The 24,448-nt window shown below is 39.3% G+C and overlaps 1 protein-coding gene across 11 annotated transcripts in view; it reads left to right on the top strand.

The window, feature by feature from the left end:
* The window catches only part of TTC7B (tetratricopeptide repeat domain 7B), a 326,149-nt gene that overhangs the window by 85,776 nt on the left and 215,925 nt on the right, over nt 1-24,448 (top strand). The window lies entirely within an intron of this gene.

Genomic DNA, 24,448 nt, shown 5'->3' with positions numbered 1-24,448 from the left:
CCCACCAATACCATTACTACCCAGAATAATACTGAAAATAAGGACTGACAAAGCCAGAGTCATCCTAATAGCCCCCTCATGGCCAAGACAATCGTGGTATCTGTACATAACAAGGATGTCGGGATTTCCATCTAAGAGGTGCAGATGTTGCAGTGGTTTGTTGGTGGGGCACCACGCTGTAAATCTCTTCCACTTTTGTAGGTAGGTGTTATGTGTAGTATATTTTCTACAGTGGAGTAGCACCCACTGGACCTGTTCAGAACTTAGTTCACCATTAGAGAACCATAGAGGAGCCACGCTTTCAGGTGTAGCATCTCTATGTTTGGCTGTTGCATTTCACCCTCTTGTTGTGTTAACAGGCCCGTCTGGAGCAGAAGAGTGATTGCAATCTCCCCAAGGTAAATTCATCCTTCCACATTAACCAGCCTATAGGTCTTCTAGCTTTTTTTCTCAAACCACATGAGAATGCATTTGAAGCTACGATGCACACCCTAGACGTTAGAAGAACACTAGTTTTCTACTTGGACAGAACCAAGCCATTTAGAGCTTCACTAAAACTATTTATATCCATCACAGAACAGTCTAAGGGTACCGCCATATCCATGCAGAGGCTCTCTAGGTGGATCTCTTGATACATTCACCTATGCTATCAGTTAAAGGCGCAACCTCCAGTGAGGACCAAGACACACTCTGCTAGATCCATATCAGTGTCAATAGCATTTCTAATCAACGTTCCCCTTATAGACATATGCAAAGCTGCCACCTGGGCCTCCAAACAAACCTTTGCCAAACATGACGCAATCACGCAAGGCCCTAAGGAGGATACTCCGCTGGGCCGAGCTGTATTATCATCACTTATTCTACCAACTCCGAAGCCCCTATCATCCTAGGAGGGCACTGCTCTATAGTCATGTGGAGTGAAGCACTAACAAGAACATCTCTCTCTCGAAGAGAAGGTTACTCACCTTGTGCAGTAACTGAGGGTCTTCGAGTTGTGTCTCTCTGTGGGTGCTCCACAACCCACCCTCCTCCCCTCTATTTCGGAGTTTAAAACAGACCGTGGTAGAGAAGGAACTGAGGAGTTCAGGTTGCGCATGCGCACGAGATGAAGCGCCAATGGCGCGTGAGGCAGGCACCGCTCAAGCGTGACCCATACAGGCACTGCTGTAAAACTCTCCAAACAAAGGTGCAGGGACGCACCATCACCTGGAGGGGAGCACCTACTGGGGGATACATCTTGAAGAACCTCAGTTACTGCACAATGTGAGTAACCATCTCTTACTATTACTTATAACCAGGGATCCTAGACATCTGTTTGACACAGAAAAACATGGAATTTGTGTTTTTTCAGAGAATATTTAGATTTTACATTCTGTGAAACAAAACATTTTAACTAACAACTAAATTTTACGGAAAGTACCAGTGTCACTTATTCAGTGTGCGCAACCTCCCACTCTTGTGATTGATTGATTAATTAATGCATTTTAAATTTACAATGGAACCCCGTTTATGTGATCTAATTGGGACTGGGGCAAGATTGGAGAATCAGAAATTTGGATAATCAGGAGAATTGGCAAAGAGCTTCCTATCTGGAGCCCCTGGCTGCTGTCAGTCCCAGGCAGCTGGTGGTTTGGTTAACACAGAGATGGATAATGGAGGGTTGGATAGACAGGGTTCCACTGTATATCGATAAAACTTGTTCAACTGATACCTATATATATTGTGGTTAGGGAAACTAAAGTTCAGTGTTTCAATTGCTGAAAAATGCGGATTTTTATGGGTTTTTTTAATCATCGAATTTTGGATTTTCCTAGTACGGAAAACTAGGATTCCTGCTTATAACCCTATTATTTTTTAGGTGCTTACATATTGCATTCTTAATAATTTGTTCCAGTTATCTTTCTAGATATCAAAGTTAGAACGAGTGACCTGTAATTCCCCAGATCATCTTTATTCCCCTTTTTAAAGATAGGTACTATGCTTGCCCTTCTGCAGTTCTTTGGGAACTCACCTGTCTTACATGAGTTCTCGAAGATAATCACTAATAGTTCTGAGATTGCTTCAGCTAGTTCCTTAAATACCCTGGGTGAATTTCATCAGGCCTTGCCAACTTGAATACATCTAACTTACTTAAATATTCTTTATCTTATTCTTCCCCTATTTTTGGCTTGTGTTCCTTCCCCCTTGGTGTTAATATTAATTGTGTTAAGCATCTGGTCACAAGTAACTTTTTTAGTGAAAACTGAAGCAAAATAAGTATTAAATGTCTCAGACTTCTTGGTGTTGTCTGTTGTTAGCTCTCCTTCCTTGCTAAGTAGTGGACCCAGTCTTTCTCCTGCCCCTAATGTAATGTATATTTTAGCAACCTCTGGTGTTAAAAACTGTGAAAGAGTTAGTGTAAACCAGGCACTGGTGTTTTTGTCACCAAGTCAGCTAGACCAATGGTTTTCAAACTGCGGGTCGTGACCCAGTACTGGGTCGTGGAACGTAAGGCACTGGATCGCAGTGGCTCTGGTCAGCACTGCCAACTGGGCCATTAAAAGAGCCGTTGGCAGTGCTGCCCGGCTAAGGCAGGCTAGTTCCTACCTGTTCTGACACCGCACTGCGTCCCAGAAGCGGCCAGCAGCAGGTCTAGCTACTTGCCAAGGGGGCCACAGGGCTCCACACACCGCCCAAGCATCGGCTCCGCACTCCCATTGGGTGGGAATTGGCCAATGGGAGTTGCTGGGCGGTGCCTCCGGGCAAGAGCAATGTGGAGCTGTTTGCACACCTCCACCTAGGAGCCAGACCTGCTGCTGGCCGCTTCTGGGGCACAGCATGGTCCATGGTGCTAGGACAAGCAGAAAACCTGCCTTAGCATCCCTGCTGTGCCGCTGACCAGGAGCCACCTGAGGTAAGCCCGTGCCCCAAGCCCCTGCCCCAGCCCTGAGCCCCCCCACCAAGAGCCCTGTCCTACATCCCCGAGCCCTGACCCCCTCCTACACCTCAACCCGCAGCCCAGAGCCCCCTCCCACACCCTGAACCCTCATTCCCAGCCCCACCCCGCACCCCAACCTTCTGCCCCAGCTCTGTGCCCCTCCCACACCCCAAATCCCTCATCCCCAGCTCCATTGTGTCGCGGGCATCAACAATTTTCTTCAACTAAGTCGCCAGAAAAAAAGTTTGAAAACCACTGAGCTAGACCATCTTGGAACAAGATTAGACAATATGTTGATAAAATCACATGCGCTTGTGTTCTGTAGTAAAACTGATAGAGTTGTATTAGTGCTATATCTGTAGAGGGAGAATTTCTGATAATGCTTGTTATATATGCAGCCCCAGACTGCTTTTGAGTTTGTGCCCTTGTCATGGATCCACAGGATCAGCACTATGCCCCAGCTTTTAAATAGTCCCTTGGAGATGCTCCTTTAATGTGCCAGACCCGTGAAGAATCCCACTCTTCTTTAAGGGGAGGCCTCAACGCCTTGGACATTGAGCCACTGGGCTCGATCATTCCTGCTTCTCGCTGTGAGCACTGCCTAGCAAGTGAAGCTGGCACAGATTCCTGTTCAGAGACTTTCACTCTTGTCAGGACCAATGCACCTCAGCAAGAAAAGACACCAGGCCATCTTTTCAAAACAGAGTAGGGTTTATTAGTTAGCTTCCTGTTCAGAGACTTTCACCCTCATCAGTGACCAAAGCACCTCAGCAAGTATTTGCAATGACACCAGGCAGTCTTTTCAAAACAGAGAATGGTTTATTAGTCAGCTGGAACACAGTATCAGGACGTTCTTAGGTAGGCATATAGAGAAGCAAAGGTTAAGGCATCGTCCATATGGCTAAAGCCAGGGCTCCACCCAGTCAAGTGCTGTGAAATCCATTTTGGCTCACTAGCCCTTTGTCTGGCTGTCAGTGCTAGATGAGAACTTCTGTCTCCCTCCAGTGGTCAGCTCTTATTGTAGCCTTCTGTCACCTCTTTGCATATTGGTTTCCTCCTGCAGTACCCCTGCTGAGTTTACATGTTCTACCTGCTGAAGTTTCCAATTGTTAGGGGTCAGTAGTTCAGTCCTTGGGGTTCCCATTGTCTTTCCGATTCTCCATTGATATGGGTTGGTTTCAGTCAGTCCTTAAGACCCATTCATATCACCCCAGACAGTTATGTGATCCAAACACCTCATGTCTCCTGCTCTTCCTGAGGAGCATTTAACCCTTCTGCACTCACTGTGTAGCAATCCTTAGTCAAGAAAGTCACTGTCATTCATATCGTTAATACAAATATAACAGAAAACTCCCACTTCGTCACAACCCTCTTTAAGTTTAGTTACCTTGCCATTCCATCTATTGGACAGAACATGCTGTTAGACTGTCACATGTTTTTCTCAACCTGTGGCTTGTGATCCAAAATTGGGTTGCCAGAATGTGTCAAAAGATCACATGGGACGGCGGGGAGGAAGTTGGGTCATGCCCGGGAGGCTGGGGTGATTGCAGAGTGTGCTGTGCACACACCCCACAATGGTGGCTCAGCTTACTGGTCTGGACATTGCAACTTGTGCACCGGGTCACTGTACTACTCAGGTTTGGCCCAACTTCCCCTCCGTCGCAATGAGAATTGGGGCAACCAGGCCAAATTTGAGCGAGTGGCACTGCAACCCCATTTGCCAGGTCACAATGCCACACACAAATTTGGCCCAGCTGGCTGCCAGGCTGAGCCTGAGCAATGTTGACTCCCGAGGTTGCTACAGGAGCCAAGCCCAGCCATCCCTGCAGATCAAGAGCCACCACTATTGTACAGACAGAGTACTTATTCGGTATTTAAGTTAATGTGTATATATCTGGGGTAAGTAATATTTAGTAAGTCAGATGTTTTTTGCACGAAAGCTATTTACTGGGTTGCAACAGGTCATCAAAGTTTACAAATGTGTCATGAGCCCAGAAAGGACTATGATATGTCTCACCTGTGCATCTGCACAGGTCCCAAACCAAATATGTCAGTAGATATGATGAGATGAGAGAGGAAAAAGTTAATATTCTTATAGAATTCAGTGTTAAATGCTTATAGGTTAGCTCACTGTTGAAAGCCTCAAATTTCTGATGCGTGAAACATTGATGTATTTAAACTAACAGTAATTTCCAGTTTGTAGTTTCAAGTTTCGTAAACAACTTTGTCATGGAGATAACTGTCATGGTACCCTTACTTTATGCTGAAGCTAACCGAGAAAAAAATTCTTGGTTGAAACAAAAAATAGTTTTTTTGTGATGAGTAACAAAAAGTAGTTACAAAATCTGCTATAATATAATCTCTGTAAAATCAGCTTTTTCTGCCTTTTTATTTAAGATTCTGTTCTTATCAGGCAAGTCTTCAGTGAAAAACACAATGTATCTGAATTTGAGGGGAGTTAATTGTTCATTCAGATAAGATGATCTGTCAGGAACAGTTTGTTTTGGTTGTCTAGGCTCCCTATGCCATGTTACATGTGCTGAATTCTGTCTTAAGTTCAGACTTTCAAATGGAATACTAATGTGAAGTTTATATATTTAAAAGGTCATTCACTATAAAACTGTCACTAAACTGTATTTAAAACTGAAGGAAGCTTTCCTGTTGAAATTAATTTTAGTAATAATTTTTTGTGATCTTTATAGTTGCATATCGTACAAAACCCTCCAAAAAGGTTGAAGATCAATGTGTAGTGGCAGCTTTTTTTAAAAAAAAACCTAACACAATGTTAGGAACCATTAGGAAAGAGATGGATAATAAGACAGAAAATATCATAATGCCATTATATAAGTCCATGGAATGCCCACACCTTGAATATTGTGTGCAGTTTTGATCACCCTATCTCAAAAAAGAAAATTAGAATTAGAAAAGGTAGAGAGAAGGGCAACAAAAATGATTAAGGGTGTGAAACAGCTTCCATATGAGGGGAGAGAGAGAGAAAAAAAGACTGGGATTGTTCAGCTTAGAAAAGAGATAGTGAAGGGGTGGTGATAGAGGTCTATAAAATCATGAATGGGGTGGAGAAGGTGAATAGGAAAATGGTATTTATTCCTTCACAATAACACAAGAACGATGGGGTGACCCATTGAAATGAATAAGCAGCAAGTTTAAAACAAACATAAGGAAGTACTTCTTCACACAATGCAGAGTTAACTTGTGGAACTCATTGCTAGGGGATGTTGTGAAGGCCAAAACTATAACTGTGTTCCAAAAAGAATTAGATAAGCACATGGAGCATAAGTCCATCAATGGCTATTAGACAAAATGGTCAGAGATGCCACCTCATCCTCTGGGTGCCTTTAAATCTCTGACTACCAGAAGCTGGGACTGGACAACAGGGATGGATTGCTCATCATTGCCCTGTTCTGTTTATTCCTCTGAAGCATTTGGCATTGGCTACTGTTGGAAAACTGGATACTGGGCTAGATGGACCATTGGTCTGACCCAGTATGGCCATTCTTATGGTCAAAATTAATTAGATATTGAACACTCATGTGTTCTGTCTTAACTCATCCTGTTATGTAGACTTCAAGTGTATTTTTAGCTCCTGTACTGTAGTCCTTTAACAGTAGCTAATGTAGGCCTTATTCTTATTTTTATCTGCACAGAGTGGGAAGTTTCAGGTCTTACATGTGCTGCAATACAACACAGCAAGGCAAGCTAAAAGCAGCATGGCAGCATTAAGTCAGAGAAGGAACACTATTTAGCAAAACGTTTATTGGCTTTAATTTCCTTTCACCCTTCCAGAAATTAGGGCTCTCTCAGCTTTTGGGATTCCAACTTGTTTGAACCTCCCGTTACCCTCTGGTGTTTTTTGGGGTATTGTGTGGAACTATGTTAAGTATCTGAGATGCTGCAACTGAGGTTGTAGTGGTCTTAGCATTCAATTAACTGAAAAGTCTCTTTAGCTATTAAATTAGAGGTAGTTCCACTAACATTGGTTTAGCTCCAATTTAATTGGCACATTTAGATGGTATTAAGTTCATGTTGTCAACAGAAGAAATGTTTTGTTTTATAAATAAAATATTTTGGCTACCTCTATTGCAAAATATCCCAATGCTCTGTTTTATATGCTGCTAGCAGAGTTAGTTATTTACATTTAAATCTATAGTTCTAGTTGAAGAAAGCATCTGAAATTGGTAAAATTGGTGGCATTAGCCAGTGTGTAACTGAAAACATTTCAATTCATTCACATCAGAGGTTTTTTAGGGGAAAGTAATTAGCTTGTGGGCTGACTAAATGGTGGTCCAGATTGCCTCACGATAAGATTAGAAACTGTTGAATTAATAAACCTCCCCAGTCAGAGTTTGTCATGGAAACAGTTTAGCGTGTGTGTGTGATGTCAGTCATGAGCTGGTAACAAAGGACTGAATTTTGGAGAAACTAAGAGATTAATTAGGAGCCCAGGGCTGCAAAAAAGGCAGTGTTAAAGGGCTTGCTCATCTTACTTTATATAGTAATACCATTCTCCTGCAATTTATGTTAACAAGCTATATCAAAATACATTCAATTTTCTACTCTTTGGAATAGGAATTTAAAATGTTTTAATTTTAAAGTGTTTGTAAATGTACAAACTGGAGGGGATGCCAGAGCAGTCAAGGCTTAGACCTAGAAATACATGGGTGTTCTGGAGCCAGGGGTTTAAATCCTGGATGGATTAACTCACTCCATCTTTCTTCTAAATTAGATAAAGTAAATCCCACGCAGGTGGCAATCTGTAGGTCTTCTCTTTTCTTCACTGAATTTAATATGGCATTTTTTTCAAAAGAGTAGGTATTTGCCCAGTGGCAAAGTTCTGTCTTCCACCACTGCTGTACAATCTCTTGGCTGGTTCCATCTATCCCATGGGACTGCATGTCAGTGGTGTGCTGTATTTTCTTAAAATCTGAAGTGAAATAAACTGCAAGAAGGAAAGATACAAAGTACTTCCTGAAAAAATCTTGGGAAAAGAATAGGCAGCAGAAACTCTTAAGGTCACCCACTGAAAATGAAAGGGAGGCTCTCATTCTTTCCTTTGTGGACTTTATTTTTTTTATAGGTGTTAGCTGTGTAGTTGTGAACATCGTTTTCAGAGTTCTTCAGCAGCCATGTATGAGTAATGTGAATTGTATTTTTATCAGGGTGGATTTGATTTAATCATGATTTAAATCACTAGTCAGGAAGACTTGATTTAATCGTGGATTTCTACATAAAAGTGCATTCTTGTTGGTTGTTATAACCTTAATACATATTCTTCACAACTCAGAGATAGATGTAGGTTTCATTTTTAGAAGGTACACACTCTACATTTTTTAAGTGATTTATTTTGAAAACTTTTCAGATTAGCTTTTCAGCTATATCAGAAAATGAATGATTGTTTGGTTATTTAATTTACCAAAGGTAATTGAAGCAGATATTTATGAAGTCATTGGGAGTTGAACTATCTCCAATTCAACAGGTTAATCATTAATATTTGGAGGATTTTCTTGTCATTTTGTATTAGGAGGAGAACATCACCAGACAGACATTTAAATTGTTTTATTTAAAACAGCAACGTTATATATTCTGGATTTTTTTCTTCAACAGCAAACACATCATATTTTAACAAAGCAAGCATATGAATTTTTGAATTTAGTTAAACATTCAAATTTTTTAAAATCAAGTTTGTTTTTGTTTGTTTTTAACTAAAATAGTTAAATGAAATATTTTTAAAAAATAAAAACAAAAATTAAATAGACTATGTCAACCAGGTCAACATGAAAAACTTAAAATATTGGCTTCTGCAGCTAACCCAGTCGTCTTCACCTTCATTTTCCTGTTTGTTTATAATCTGGAAGAGAAAAACAAGCTTTCCTGGTTTTTCGAGTCCCAAATGATTTCTCAATTTTGAATGAATTAGTCCAAAGGAAGAAAATATTCTTTCTACACTGGCAGAAGAAGCTACTGCTGTTAAGTGAGATTATCACTTCAACAGTCTCTGAATCCAAGTGCTTAAGTGACTTCCACCAGTTCACTGGTGTGACTTTCTTTAAAACATCATCAGCAAACATATCTTTCTTGAATGGGTCACTCTTAGGTCTGAAATTTATTATAGTTGGCATTATGGAGGGATGATTGCTGGATGTCCATGTCATAGCCAACTTCTTTTCTTCACCAGTACCCTGGTACTGAGTATTGAGAATATTTGGAAGAAAATGATCTGAAGATAGTGTTTGTCCCAATCGTTTTTTTAATGTTTGTAATTTAACTCTGTTATTGCATATTTCTCTTTTTAAGATCTCACTCAGTTCCTTCCAAATTTCAACAGTGTCAGCAATAAAACAGCTATTTTCCTGCATTTTGTTCAAGGCTACAGAAATAGGCTTCAGGGTACTCAGCATGTGTTAAACATTTCTCTTAAGCCCAATGTTGAGAACTTTGGCTGTGACAGTGCCATCTATTTTTTCACAATTTTGTTCACAAACTGTCATCAGATTAGGCCAGTTCTTGATATAGTGCTCAAAAAAGTCCACTACTGAGTTCCATCGCACGTCTTGTGAGAAAGCGTGGTTCTTCTCACTTTTTTTCAGAGCAGCTGCTGAAAAGTGGTTGTTAGGGAAGTATTTTGCAATTTCAACATTAGCCTTTATTTCTGGAACGCTGACGTTTTTCTGCAACCGTATGTTATTAGCTTGGGACTCTCTTCTAAATAATTTCTTCTCCTCTGGGATACATTTGCAGCATTGTCTGTGACCAAGCTGCATACTAGAGATTTGAATTTTTTTTTCACAGTTTGTTATAGCTTTTCCTGCTACTTCTTGTAAGTATTCTGCTGTGTGGGCATTTCCTGATGTATCAATTGTTTCTGTAAGGAAGACATTCCCTTCTTCTGTTGTCACACAAGCACATACAACTGGATCATTGTGGACGTTGCTCCACCCATCAAGACTCAGGTTAACAATTTTACCCTCTAGACCTTTTGCACACTGCTCAATTTCTCTTTCATACACTTGATCCAGTAATTTGCCTGTGACATTTGCTCTGTTGGGTGGACTGTATCCTGGTCTTAATGACTGAACTATGTTTATGAAGTGTGGGTTCTCAATCATACGGAAAGGCAAGTTTGTTGCATAAACAAACCGGGCAATTTTTTCACCAGTTACCTCTTTTAGTAATCTGCTGGTTCTTATCACAAACTTATCTATGATTGTTTTTGGATAATGGAGTGTTTTTTTTCTTTTTGCAACAGGTGATATACTGTGGCTATGTGACATACATGATGTGACTGAAACACTATCACTGTCAGATAACTCTTAAACTATAGAAAATGATGATGATCTTGAAGGTGAATAGTCTTCAGAATCTTGTATGTTGAGGATAGATTCTCCTAAACAAAATAAGTCACTGCAGTTATTTAATTATTATTACCATACTCATTTAGTAGTATTACTCATTGAATTCACTTGTTGGGGTAGGTAAGGGTTAAGTAAAAACCTGGGTAACCACTAGCACGATATTAGGGAGGAAGGCACAGGCAGGCACTGTCTCTTCGCTTGATAGATAAAGTGCTATCCCTTTCCCTTCCCTTCTGTTTGTTAGGGATAGATAAGCGTTGCAGCTGCATTAGGAATGTGGTTGTCTAAAGAATACCCTTTGTGTTAAGAAGGGTTATCTCCCTCCTCCCTTCCTTTCCCAACTACATAAACGGGCTTGGGCTCATGGCCCCTTCCTCCCTTCCCTGTGAACTGCTCATTAAGGGAACTTATGGCTGCAATTACTGCAAAGAAATGTATCTTCAAGATAAAAAGGTCTGTAGAACATGCTTAATGCTTTAAACAGTAAACGGGTGGGGATTAGTATATTCAGTATATGGGCGTTCATATTACTAAATAAGGGTTTTGGGGGTCTTGGAGTAAATGTAGATATTTACATATTAACTTAGATAAGAGTGTTATGTGATTAACTCAGTGCTTACTCGACAATTGGGTCGAGGGGAACAAGTACCGCAATAAAGAAGCCCGTCTACTCAATCTGCCTGCTCGTTCTCTAACATTATTGACACCCAGTACTACTTTAAAGGTGAAATTGTAAAAGGAATATTTGCCTATTTCAGCCATTTATTTTTTATCACAACTGCATCTAAAATGAGTAACAACTATATTTTTTGCTCAAACATGAGAATTCAAGAATAGTCCCGAAGGAAGACAAGCAGTCCTTAAGAAAGAAGTATGAAATAAAAAAGTTTGCCAACCTGAAGATCCTGCATGTTCAGACATGTTCTTTTCATCATTTTCAGTGCAGCTTCCTCCTGAAATAGAAAAATTCTCATGATGTAATTTCATTCAGGCAACCAGGCCTTGCATTTCTTCGTTGCGCTCTTTGCATTTTGCACGCACGCCTGTCTTACCCACAGGTAGAGGAACTTCATAAAAATATTCCCAAACTGGGTCTCTTTTACGGCCTGCTGCCATTATAGGTTTTCCCTTGTAGTGAGAGAATGGGATGGTAGATCTTAAATCAATGAAGGCTACACTCAGAAAGACTCAAGACTTCTGGACTATGCTGCTCAAACAGTTTCCCTTTTGTTTCTACTGCCTGTCCCTCCCTTCTCACATATATCTCCAGCCTTCTTCTCCTGGTCCAGATCTCTTCCACCCCCATCAATCTTCTATTCATTGAACTTTTTGAAACGTTGCACTTTTAGAGAGAGGTAAGGGATTGACTCTGTGTACACAAATTTGCAGAGGGACAATAGAGTTGAGGTCTGTTATTTCTCACCTCTATCTATTATTTATTTATTTTAAACCATTTTTGCTGTTAACAAGTATGTTATCTCTGGAAACACAAATCCACAGTTTGAGAACTGCAAAACTAAGCATCACTGATGGTATCTTCTAGACTGAGCCCCATTGGGCAAGTAGAAAGATTAACCTAAATAATCTATACAGAAGCCCCTGGAAGCCCATAAAATTGGGTTCCTAATCCATGAACTATTGGAACTCATTTAGAAAACTTTTCTTAAATATTACATGAATATATTGTCTCATAGAATATAGACTATAGAATTAGAATTTATAGGCCTTATTCCATGATGAGATACATTATAGCTCAAAGATATCTTAATTAAAAATCTCTAGATAGGTTTTTTTCTCAAAAAGCATTTTATCAAAAAAATCCGATTTAAATTAAAAAAAATCCCATTTTTTTAAATCATTAATTTTTATCCACCCTGACTTTTATCCTTTTTATGAAGAAGAGGTGGAAACACTAAGTTAATTTTAGGTTTTTAGTTGAGTTTGTGTTGTATTAAATGATTATTTTAATTGAATATGCTCTAGTAGTTTGTGTATGGTAGACAGATGGGATCTGACATTGTTGGGCTTGTTTCTCCTGGTAACCTTTCTCCATTCTCTTTTGATGCTATTGTTTATTGGGGAGATGGGGGACTTTGACTCTTCCCAAAATGTATAATGGTTTGTTAGCTGAATTAGGATATGTAGTACTTCACTTGTTCATTGTTCCTCCCACCCACCCATATATATATATATATATATGGCGGATGGGATTTGAACATTTTCTTCCATGTTTAGTGGCTTATTGTCCGCATCATGGCCATATTCCTTAAAGTTACTCCTCTGCTGTTTTTGAAATCACATTTTCCTTTGAAATCAGAACATTGGGAAGTGGATGACTGTTTGAATGTACCAGGTGTACAAAGCAGCAATGAAATTATTCCTTTTACTCTGAAGTTTATATAAGATTGTGAACTGCATGTTCTTCGCGGGCCTTTGTATGTTCCCATTCTGGGATAGAGTGCCACCTGGAGCCTCAAGGCACAAGGGGACATTCTTTGCAGGAGGGATATACAGAGGCACCGCTCAAGGATGTGCAGTTACTGATAAGTATTCTGCCTCTCTGGCATTTGGAGGGCTTACATAGTTAGCTTTTTCTTCTTGTTATAGCTGCAACCATATTTCAAGTGATGTGTATGTAGTATGCTTACACTTATCTCTTACTCCCCCCAAAGTATTATACTGCCAGGAGGCAATATACTTAATGTACATAATTATTTGAAGAACGTTAAAGATATAAAGAGGATCTGGTAAACAATTTCAAAAATACTGTGAGGCAAGGTGGAAAAGGGAGTTTCCTCTTCCATTCTATTTTTTCCATATGATGGCCAGATAGTGTGTATAGGGGTTGCCAATAAAAGGCCAACATATGCTAATAGTTAACCACAGTTATTTTCTATTTTATTATTTAACATTTCTATTAAGAGAAAACTGTGATATCTTTTGGCAAATATTGACTTTATAATGTCCAAAGAACAGCTTCAGAATGGAACGTGACTACATTTGCTCCAGCATTTGTGAGTTATGGTAATTTTTCCTTTCAAATATTTGTCTAAATCCGTTCAGGAGAGTATCAAGCCTAATTACTGTTGTTTTCCTGCTAGTCACCACAGTTAATGCTGTGTAGTTAACAATTTTCTATATAAAGAAATTCCACTCTTGCTCTTCTAATGACCTCATCTTAAGTTTATGCTCCCTTGTTCTTGTATTTACTCCAGCTCATACAATGCTTCCTTCGTTCTCTTTTACAATTAATATGCTGCTTACCTCAGTGAATTGCCATATGCAGAGGACAGGGACCAGTAACAACAGAGATCCATTTATGTACATTTATGACTAAAAGATTGCAGCCTTGTTAAATAACTTAACAAGATAACATCTAAAGCAGTGTTATTTATAGTTTTGAAGACTGAGCTTGCACTTCAGGAAAATGAAACCACATGGTTCTCTCCTAATCTCTCCTGCCATTTGCTTTTAAATGTCTACACATTTAATTTATACATATTTCTTTTCTCCTCTCCTCCCCTATTCTTCCAGCTAGTCTTTCACACACCCCTAGGGAGGTGTGCCAATGCTTTGGTACATGGTAATTTACCATATTATTAATATTATTACATGCTTTGATGAGCAGTAAAATGTTTTAAATGTCAACATTGGGCTTGTCTCCATAGGTATAAATTCTAGTGCACACCACCATGTCATGCACTAACTGTCCATGTGGACCCTGCTGGCATGTGCTAAAAGTACCTTGCACTGAGATACTGTATAGACAAGCTCACAGTTAACTACCATTATTAGCATCTGAGATAACAGGATAGGACAGTTCACACCACTCAAACTGTTACTTCAGGCTCTCTGCAGATTTAGGCACATCTCTGTAACGTGTTTCCAGGTTTTCTTTGCAACCACAACAGCTGGAGACTTTTTTTTTTTTTAAATGAAAGAGAACAATTGAGAGGGCTGTCTTTCCCCACAGTGTAGTTGCCAAACTTTGTTCTGCTCCATTTGGGACATTTAATGCAAACTGATTGTATATATTTGCAAATAATTTGAATATAACTCTAAATGTAAGATAGTGATCAACACACCCTTCCACAAGCAGTGGCGAGGGTGGGATGTGGAGCTGAACATAACTTGACAGCTCTAACTAGGCAAGGTACTTGATGGTAGTGGGTGGGGATTCTGAGTGGGTAGCTTACAAATAGGAGGGGCATGGGGTTTCTCAGGATGTAGGTGGGTGCTGCAGCTGCTTGGGCATAGGGAACTCCTCATGGGATAGAGATTGTTATGGGCTCTGGGCATAGATAGGAGTTGGGGCCAGGGGGTTCTGGGGAGCAGGGGGCTCCTGGATGAGTAGGTGGGTGTTGGGAGCTCCTGGAGGTACAGAAAGCTAGGGGAAGTTGGGGCAATGGTTTCTCTGTTAGGAGGATTAGCAGGTATGTTTATACCTTCCTGTGTGTGGCGCCTCGTGCTTTGGGAAAATATTAATGTAAAGACAGCATGTTCTGTTAGCAGTGGTAATGTCAGTATATAAGGCATTGGGACTGTACAGTGCCAGTCCCCTCACGTGGATAGCCAGCTACTGGCTAGTGGGTGCCAATCTTCTTCAAGCCTGCTCTACAATCCAGCTTCTATGCATGGTGCATTTAGCTGCATTTTCTCCGAAGAATGACTGTTTGTTTTTCTCTTAGAGCAGCAATGTGAGTTAGGTAATATCTTTTATTGGACCACTTCTGTTGGTAAGCGAGAGACAAGTTTTTGCGCTTACACAGAACTCCTCTTCCATTCTTTTTCCTCTTTTTCTCTTGTCTGTTCCTGTTGCCCCTCTCTACTGTCTCTCTCACTGCAATAAATATTGATCTTTCTACTGATATATTTCAAACTAGCATTTGGTGTGCTGCCAAATCTACTCTTTCATTAATATCTCCTAGCTATTTTTTGTCCCTTGTCTGAATCTTGTATTTTATTATGGTATATTCTCTCTTCCTATTTTTTGTCTTTGCTTTTTAACTTCTTTGCAGTGAGTTGTAAAACCACCCATTTGCTTATACTGTTGAAGTCCTTTTAAATTTTGTCATCCTTCATATTGGCTTGGCCCACCCAGTTTAATATCCTTAACAAAGTTATTCCTTGTATTGCATGGTCCTGCTTCTAGGCTCTTTTCAATGTATAATATAAATAAAATCGGTTCTGCTCCTGATGCTTGTATTATTCCAATAAATGTCTCCCTCCATCTCAAGCTGCTTTAACACACAAGCATCTTCAGTTTCAGAATTCTCTTTAAGTAGCTCACCTCATGTATAAAATTTACTGAACATGTAGATTAATCTCTGCACAATACTGTATCGTATCATTCCTAAAGTAAGTCATGCCCATGCATGCCTTCCCCTTGCTAACTTATTATTTTCTCAGTAAAACAGTGTGAGGCATGTTCAGTATAATTTCCCTTTTCTGAATCCATGCTGACTCTGCTTTTCTTTCTTAGTGTCCTGTTAATCTGTCCCTGGTCAATGCTGTCTCTAACTAGTTTTCCTAGATTCCTTTCTAAAAGTGAACTGTAGAAAAATTTTTCAGAGACAAAACTTTCAATCCATTCTGCTTCCCGGAGCACTAATTATGTATGTGAATATATGCATGTTGGCAGCAACCCCTATAGTTATATTGCCTTTTGTCGAGGAGATCTAACATCTCTATTGTTTGCTGTAGTGTTTGAACTTTGACGGGACACATTTATAGTAACATACATATCTGTGTAAAAATTGAATCATGGGGAGGGTACAAGTTGAATAGGTGTTAAGTAGCACGCAAAATATTTTTGTAAGAGTAGAAGAAAAGGAACATCATGGAAATGGTGGCCAGGACCAAACAAAATTTGAATGAGTACTGTTGTGCACACTTTGTCATCACCACTGAATGTAAGAGTCTAAACGATACCTTAGAGATCATTACCTTCTCTTACCCTTCACCATTTGTGATTGCTGGGTCACTCTTGCTGTCTGTCCCTTTGGTTGACTTTTCTAAGACCAGCAGTAAATGTTCTTTGGAAGGCCCCTTCTCTGGATCTTGTTCCCTGTGACTGTTCACCAGAGCTAAATTTTGAAAAGTTTGGGTTCAGTACATATTTGGTCAGGCTTTTAAATTAACTAACAGGGTTATTGTTGCAGAAGGGTGTAGAGGTATTTTAGAGTTTTTTAATTGGTAGAGTTATTTTTGTTAATTTTTATTATGAGGCATGCATGGGCAGATGGAAATGGAGTTGTTAAAGAAAATAGCTGTAAAACTTCACATTGGTGGTTTACTGTGAAAGTGATGAATCATAATCTGAATATTAACTGCACAATTTCTGCAGCATCGTCTCCCAATTAAGTTATGTATGTGGTGGAGAAAACCAGTGATTTTGTTCTAAAGTGCCTTACACATTTATGGTGCTTTACAAGTAATACATGATAATATTTGAGTAGGTAGCGGAAAAGTATGCTACCATAAACGCATCTTGAGTAAACGGGGTAAAATGAGCCAATGAACTCAGGAAAGAAGAGGTTATATTGGGTTTAATCAATACAAAATATTTTTTTAAAAATACACTAGGGATGTAAGTTATCTTTTTCATGTAAATTTTGAATGCTGTAGAGTTTCCTGTCTTATGAATAATATTTTTACTTATCCAGAAAAAAATATACACATATAGTAGGGCAGCTCTACTCCAGATAAAACTTAGTTAAAATGCAATTGTGGGTATTAAAGGTTGGTGTTGATCTGACCAATTATAGTAGAGCCTTCTCAACCAGCAAAGTGTCTGTATAGGGCTTGCTTAGAAAAGGAGAAAGAACAGCTGTTTATAAACTTGTTCTAAACACCCTTGCTATCTTAGTCTTGGATTTCATGACCCTAGCTGGGTCCTGGGCATGTCTGAGTGTGTGTGTGTGGAGATTTGGGGAGGGTGATGGCAAAGATGAAGTAAGCATTCGGAACTGGGAAGAAAATGCTGCTGGAGTAAATTGTTTGACAAGCTAATTTCATTATTTACTTAATTTATTTAGTAATTTTACATTTTACCTCTTTTTAGTAAGGACATTTCAGACACCAAAATCTTAAAGGATTGCATATTCAGCATTAGGAAGTTTGACAAAGCAATGTAGAAGCATTGCAGAAAAATCTAATCCAAGTCCTGACATTGTGCTCGAGTGCTATGTGTTGCAATTCTTTAAACTAGCTGGAGTGTTAAGTAACTTTTAATGCAGTTTAATCTCGCTCTCTGGGTCACAGATGCTGTAATATGATATACATTATTATTTATACAGGAATAGAATTGACTGAGCCAGTCGGCATGTGAGGGTGCTACACCATTACTGATAAAGAACTATTCACTTTTTTCACAGTTATGCAAGTCCCTGCACTGTCTGTGGCTGGCTGATTTCATAATCAATATACAGTTATTTCTTAGCTTTATAGTATGTGGATCCCTCTTCTCTTAAAGGCTGATAGCCATTATCTAGTGTGGGGATTTGTTTGATCACTACGTGGTTATTTCTCAGTAACTGCACAGTAAATGTGCAAATCTTTCTCGGGCTACTATAATCCCACTACTCTGATTGGCTCATATATTCAGAAGTTTTAAGATGCTTGCCTGCAACATAGATGCTGCGTCAGTCTCTTCTCCCACTTCACTTGAAGCAGAAAACAACCCCCTCCCCACATACACACACACACACCGCTCCAAAAGAAAATAGGACTTTTAAATTCTTCTGGTAAATCTTATTGTTTGTTTTCGGTTTAAGTTTTTGAAACCATTTGGTCCATTTCCCTCCTTTCTCTTGTCCCTTCCCTTCTTCCTATGGCAGCGAGGCTCTATTCCCAGAACAATTAATATATTTGTGTGTGTGTTTATATTGGGGTTTATCCCAGCCATGCCCTCTTAATTAAATTTTGAAACACAATTTAAACAAAATAGATTGTGGGTTTTCTGGAGGACAGAGCCTTGCATACCTGTAATGAGGGAAGAAAAGTTGGGAAAGCAAAGATGGAGAGAATGAGGAAGGAGGGACCAAAAGGGTTTAACTTTTATTTAAAGCAATTTCTCTCCTACATCTGTTGTTTTATAGTTTCTGTTGCTTCTATGTAAAATATGAATATTTCATTTAATGTAGGTATAATGGTAACCTGTGGATGTACCCTGGTAACTTGTTAATAGTAGGTAGGCACTCAGTTATAAATGTTGAGTGGAATAGAAATACCTTGGTTACCTTGAATGCTGTGTATGACCATAGTTATAAAATCATATCTATTGGATATGAAAAAGACCTACAGTATTGAGTTAATCTAGTCCATACCTGGCCTTTGCAGGATTGTTTCCTACAGTATTATTTTCAAATGCTTTGTCTAGTTTAGTTTTAAATTTAATGCTTTCAGACTCCCACCACTACTTTAGGGATACTCTTCCTAACATGTGGCATTAAGGAATGTTTCCTGATATCCAATCACATTTTTTTTCTTTTCTCAATGATAATAGATTACTCCTCCTTCTGTCTCTTATGACTGCGCAGAACAGTTCCTCTCTCACGCTTACATTCTTAATACACTTGTAAATATTTCTTATCTCTTCTCTTTTTCCTACCCAAGTGTTGTTTAGCCTAGAGACACATTTTTAGTTCTTTTAATAGCTCTTCAAAAGTTAGTCTCTCTGGTCCCTTAATAATTTTCCTTTTCTTCAGTATACATAGAATCTTTATTGTATTGATCACTCCAAGACTGAACTAGTCTTTAGTCTTGTCAAATCTCAACAAGTACATAGAATCATAGAAGTATAGGACTGGAAGAGACCACAAGAGGTCATCTAGTCCAGTCCCCTGCCCTCAAGGCAGGACTAAGTAATAAATACACCATTCCTGGTAGGTATTTGTCTAACCTTTCTTAAAAACCTCCAATGATGGAGATTCCACAACCTCCCTAGGCAATTTTTTCCAATACTTAACAACTCTGACAGGAAGTTTTTCCTAATGTCAAACCTAAACCTCCCTTGCTGCAATTTAAGCCCATTGCTTTGTGTTCTATCCTCAGCCATTAAGGAGAACCATTTTTCACCCTCCTCCTTGGAACAACCTTCTATGTACTTGAAAACTGTTATCATGTCCCCTCTCAGCCTCCTCTTCTCCAGACTAAACAAACCCTTTCCCTCATAGGTCATGTTTTTTAGACTTTTAATCATTTTTGTTGCTCTTCTCTGGACTTTCTCCAATTAATCCACATCTTTCCTGAAATGTGATGCCCAGAACTGTATATAGTACTCTAGTTGAGGCCTATCAGCACAGAGTAGAGTGCAAAAATTACTTCTTGAGTCTTGTTTATAACACTCCTGCTAATACATCCCAGAATGATCGCGGTTTTTGCAACAGCACTACACTGTTGACTCATATTTAGCTTGTGGGTCACTATGATCCCCAGATCACTTTCCGCAGTACTCCTTCCTAGGCAGTCATTTCCCATTTTATGTGTGCAACTGATTGTTCCTTCCGAAGTGGAGCATTTTGCATTTGTCCTTATTGAATTTCATCCTATTTCCTTTAGACCATTTCTCCAGTTTGTCCAGATCATTTTGAATTTTAATCCTATCCTCCAAAACACTTGCAACCCCTCCCAGCTTGGTATCTTCCACAAACTTTATAAGTGTACTCTATGCCTTTATCAAAATCATTTATGAAGATATTAAACAGAACTGGACCAGGGCAGATCCATGTGGGACCCCACTTGCTATGCTTTTTCAGCTTGACTGTGTACCATAGATAGCTACAGTGGAACCTCAGAGTTGTGAACATCAGAGTTACAAACTGACCAATCAACCACACACCTCATTTGGAACTGGAAGTACGCAATCAGACAGCCACAGAGCACCTCCGCCCCTTCCCCCAACCCCCAAAAAAGCACATGCAGTCCAGTCCAGTGCAGAGAAAATTAAAAAAAAAAATTTGATGAGGTAAGGAAACTGTTTCTGAGCTTGTTTCGTTTACATTAAGGTGGTTAAAAGCAGTGTTTTTCTTCTGCATTGTAAAGTTTCAAAGCTGCATTAAGTCAATGGTCAGTTGTAATCTTTTGAAAGAAGAACCATAACGTTTTGTTCAGAGTTACGAACATTTCAGAGTTATGAACAACCTCCATTCCTGAGGTATTCATAACTCTGAGGTTTTACTGTACTCTCTGGGAATGGTTTTATAATGGTTCCCATATTATAGTAGCTCCATCTAGGCTGTATTTCCCTAGTTTGTTTATGAGAGGGTCATGCAAGACAGTATCAAAAGCCTGACTAAAGTCAAGATATACCACATCTATCATTCCCCCCCATCCACCAAGCTTGTTATCATGTATGGTAATACTGTGCTCCATTTGGAGACTCCTGCTATACATAGGTGAAATTGACATGTTCATGTAACTCTAAGGATTTGTTATTTTTGTATATTTTACAGTAGTGCACAGAGTATCTTTTGATTTCTTAATTTTTTATTTTGTTTTGTGAGCAGTTGAGGAATACTGCCTGGGGTTTTCAGAGGAGCCTAAGGAGTGATCTACACACTAATTTGCACTGCCCACGCACAGATTTGAACCAAAATAACTAAAGTGCTTGCATCTTTTGTTGTCTTGATGCAAGTTTTTGTCTTGATCATCCCTCAGGGAGTTAGCTACCAATTCTCTGAGTTTCAGTGGGAGTCCGGTGCCTAATACCCTTCAGCTCATTTGAAAATTCCGGTCACTGTTTTCAGTCATTCACCAGTACCAGTCCAGATGGACGAGTCGAGCTTCCTTTACCTAGCAGCTTGAAAACAGAAAATAAAATTTGGGGCTATATTTTAAAAATAAATCATGCACAATTGGAAAGGCCTGACTCTTGTGCCCACATAGCTAATGTGCATATTGGGGTATGCATACACACACAACCAGAGACTGAACTGACTGTCTGTGCATGCCGATTCCCAAGTTGCCAATTCTTAAATTACTGAAAATCTCTATCTGTTGTGAGTGAATGTTAACAGTTGTGTTACTGCTCTGTATATTGAATGGTTGAATGGAATTTGCTTTTATAATGCATTTCATTCACACAGGATCTCAAAATTCTTTACAGACACTGTACAGATGTTACAATGAACAAGTAAATTGACATTTGCCACTGCAACTCTACATCAGTAAGAGTGGGGCTATTAAAATTAAACCATGTCTTTTTGAAGTTGCTGGTGAAAGTATGTAACTGTTAACAGAAAAAATCTCTCCCTTTGAGCACCCAAGAAACTAGTAAAACAAATATATGAAATGTACTTTACTAAAGGTGAAACCTAAAACATTGTTAAAGGTAAGTTTTGCTTCAGTTTTTTTCCTCTCAAAGCATTTAGCTCAATTCTTGAGTTATTTATCCCTTTGTACTTTGTAATAGTTTGTATAGAAGATGCTGTGCAAACTTAAATTGTATTCCTGTGGTTTTGTGCTGTGAAACAATGTTAAATGCTTTATGAAGCAAAGACTAGTTATGTATTTTTTCAGTTTTCTTACATAACCTAATTGTGTTTTCTATGAAACAGTAGAATCTGATTGTCACACACTCCATTCTATTCTTTTCCTATTGGTTAGCAAAGATGTAATAACAGGTAATTTAGTGAGGTCTCATGCCACTTCTCCAAGATTCTTTTTACAGAATATACTATAGAACACAATATAATAGATTTCATATATAAAGCTTTTATTAATGACATAAATGAACAAAGTTCATTTTGTGTTATATTATCTGTTTTGTTTTTAAACACACATTTGCTAATTCTCAAAATTAACTAATTAGCAATGGGGTTTTCAATTAGTGTGAATTAGCTGAGATTCTGTTGTTTCCATATTTCATTTGTTGTAACAAGTCAGTCTTCCAGAGAGTTATATGTTTTGGATCATTTCTGCTGCTCTTTTGACAGATTCATAGAGAGTATTGCATTCTTAGGACTGTTTTCATCTTGATTTTTAGATTAACTAACGTGCCCCCTACAACAACATATCTTCCCCACATGCTCATTTAGAACAGAAGACTGGGACTCAGGACTCTTGCATTCTGTTCCTGGCTCTGCTGCTGATTTGGTGTGTGATCTTGGCAAAAATCGTTTATGTTCTGATTTTCAAAAATGGTGAACAGCTGCAGTGCTTCCTGCTAACATTCTGTGCCTCATTTTCCTCACATGTAAAATCAGTATAGTAATGCCTATTTCACACAGGTATCTTATGTGTTAATATATGTGAAGAGCATTGGGACCTTTGGGTGGTCAAAGTACAAAGTATTATTTTTCTTAGAGGAGATGCATACTGAACCAAAAACTATGTAAACCATGATAAATCTTTACCTGTTTACCTAAAACCAGGCTCCAGCAATATCTGAAATTGATTCTCATAAATGGATCATTATTTCTCATATCATTGGTATATGGTTTTATCACATACTGATCCACTTTGAGCAGCTGTTCATAGGTATGTATGGATATAGTTGATACTTAACTTATTTTCCTTTTGTTGAGTCAATTTTTGCTGGTGAAGGGTGTCATATTGGTTACCCTAGAGCAGGGGTTCTCATAACAAATGTTTTGGTGGCCTCAGAGTGCAGCCACCAATTCTTGCTTGTGGCGGCTCTGACAATTTTTCCTAAAATACTAAATTAAGTTCAGGAAAAACAAATGAATATGCACACATACATGTCCACATCATTGTAATTTATTTATATAGGGGTTGGGTTTTTGTGTGTGTGTTCTTTTTTTTTTTTTTTTTTGCCAGACTTCAATAATAAAAATAATGTACAGTTGTCTCTATTATTTACTGGACCGAAACAGAATAGAAACACAAATAAGGTGTTTTGCATGTTTTGCTTTTTTGGTTGATTTTTTTTTTCAGACTTGCTAGCTAGTAAGTCTGCTACTATGAAAATTGATAGTTGTATATTTGTTAATATCACCTTTCACAGCAAACTTACTCAGCCTTGGCAAGCTGGGGGACAAATTAAGCTCTGGTTGGAGGGGGGGCAGGGATGATGGGAGAGCTGGGTGGAGGGATGGAGGAGGCAGCGGGGGTCAGGGCGATGGGGGGGGGTGAGCCTGGGGTCCCACTGCACAGATGGGGGGAGGAGGAGGCAGTGGGGTCAGGGGCGGTGTAGGGGGATGAGCCCAGGGCTGAAGCCTAGTATCCCACTGCACAGCTAGGGACTAGAGGAGGCAGTGGGGTCAGGGGCAACATGGGGGAGGAGGGGTGAGTCCAGGACCAGAGTCTGAAGCCCAGAGGCTGGGGGATGGAGCCCACTACTGCACGGCTAGAGCCTGCTGCCCACCCCAGGGCTGAAGCCCAAGCCCCACCACCCCGGAAAGATGGAAATCTCACACGGGTTACCTGCTCCTACAGTGTTTGGGCCTCCAGAAGAGGGTAGGGACCAACACCTGCTGGCAGCCCCGGGGGAGGGGCCACTGCTACTCCCCACTCCCATTGTCTCCCAGGAGGCTGTGGCACAAGAAAAGCCCTTGGTGGCCACATGAGGCTATGGTGGCCACATTTGACAGAAACTGCCCTAGAGACTGAAATTCTTGATGTACACAGAATGGGTGTGTTTGCTCATCCTTTTCCATACAGAGTCCAGGTAGAACAGATAAGCTTTACAGTGTAACCTAAAAGTAAAAAAATTCAGGTTCTGATGAAAGCGAGTCCCACAGTTGAAGACCCCTTGCTGAAAAAACAATCTGACTCCAGTCACTGTGCAGTTAAAATGGGGACTGCTTTGCACAAAGAACATTTCAGATTTCAATATATCCAAAGAAAATTGTCCTCGTTATCCTGATGGCCTTGTATTTGTTATCCCAAATACATTTTAAACACTGTAATTTTAAGTACTCATATGTAATATTGCAAAATTTTTGTTGTGATTGTAATAAATGCTTGTGAAACATGTATATGATGTTATCTATAAACAATGTAGGTGATGCATAATTATCTGTTTTTCCTTTAAAGTTCCGTTATGTGATTTACACACTGTCATATTGGTTTAAGATGCAATTCCATATCAAATGACCATGGCTCTGAGTTAATACAAAGCACTTTTTTGATTGAATATCCATTATCTGATTTGAAAGTTAATCAGAGCAAATACCAAAACAATTTTAGTATAGTATGT

Source organism: Chrysemys picta, chromosome 4 (genome assembly GCF_011386835.1).
Source record: "Chrysemys picta bellii isolate R12L10 chromosome 4, ASM1138683v2, whole genome shotgun sequence".
In the NCBI taxonomy this organism is placed as follows: Eukaryota; Metazoa; Chordata; order Testudines; family Emydidae; genus Chrysemys; species Chrysemys picta.
This window is presented reverse-complemented; position numbering and strand designations above follow the sequence as displayed.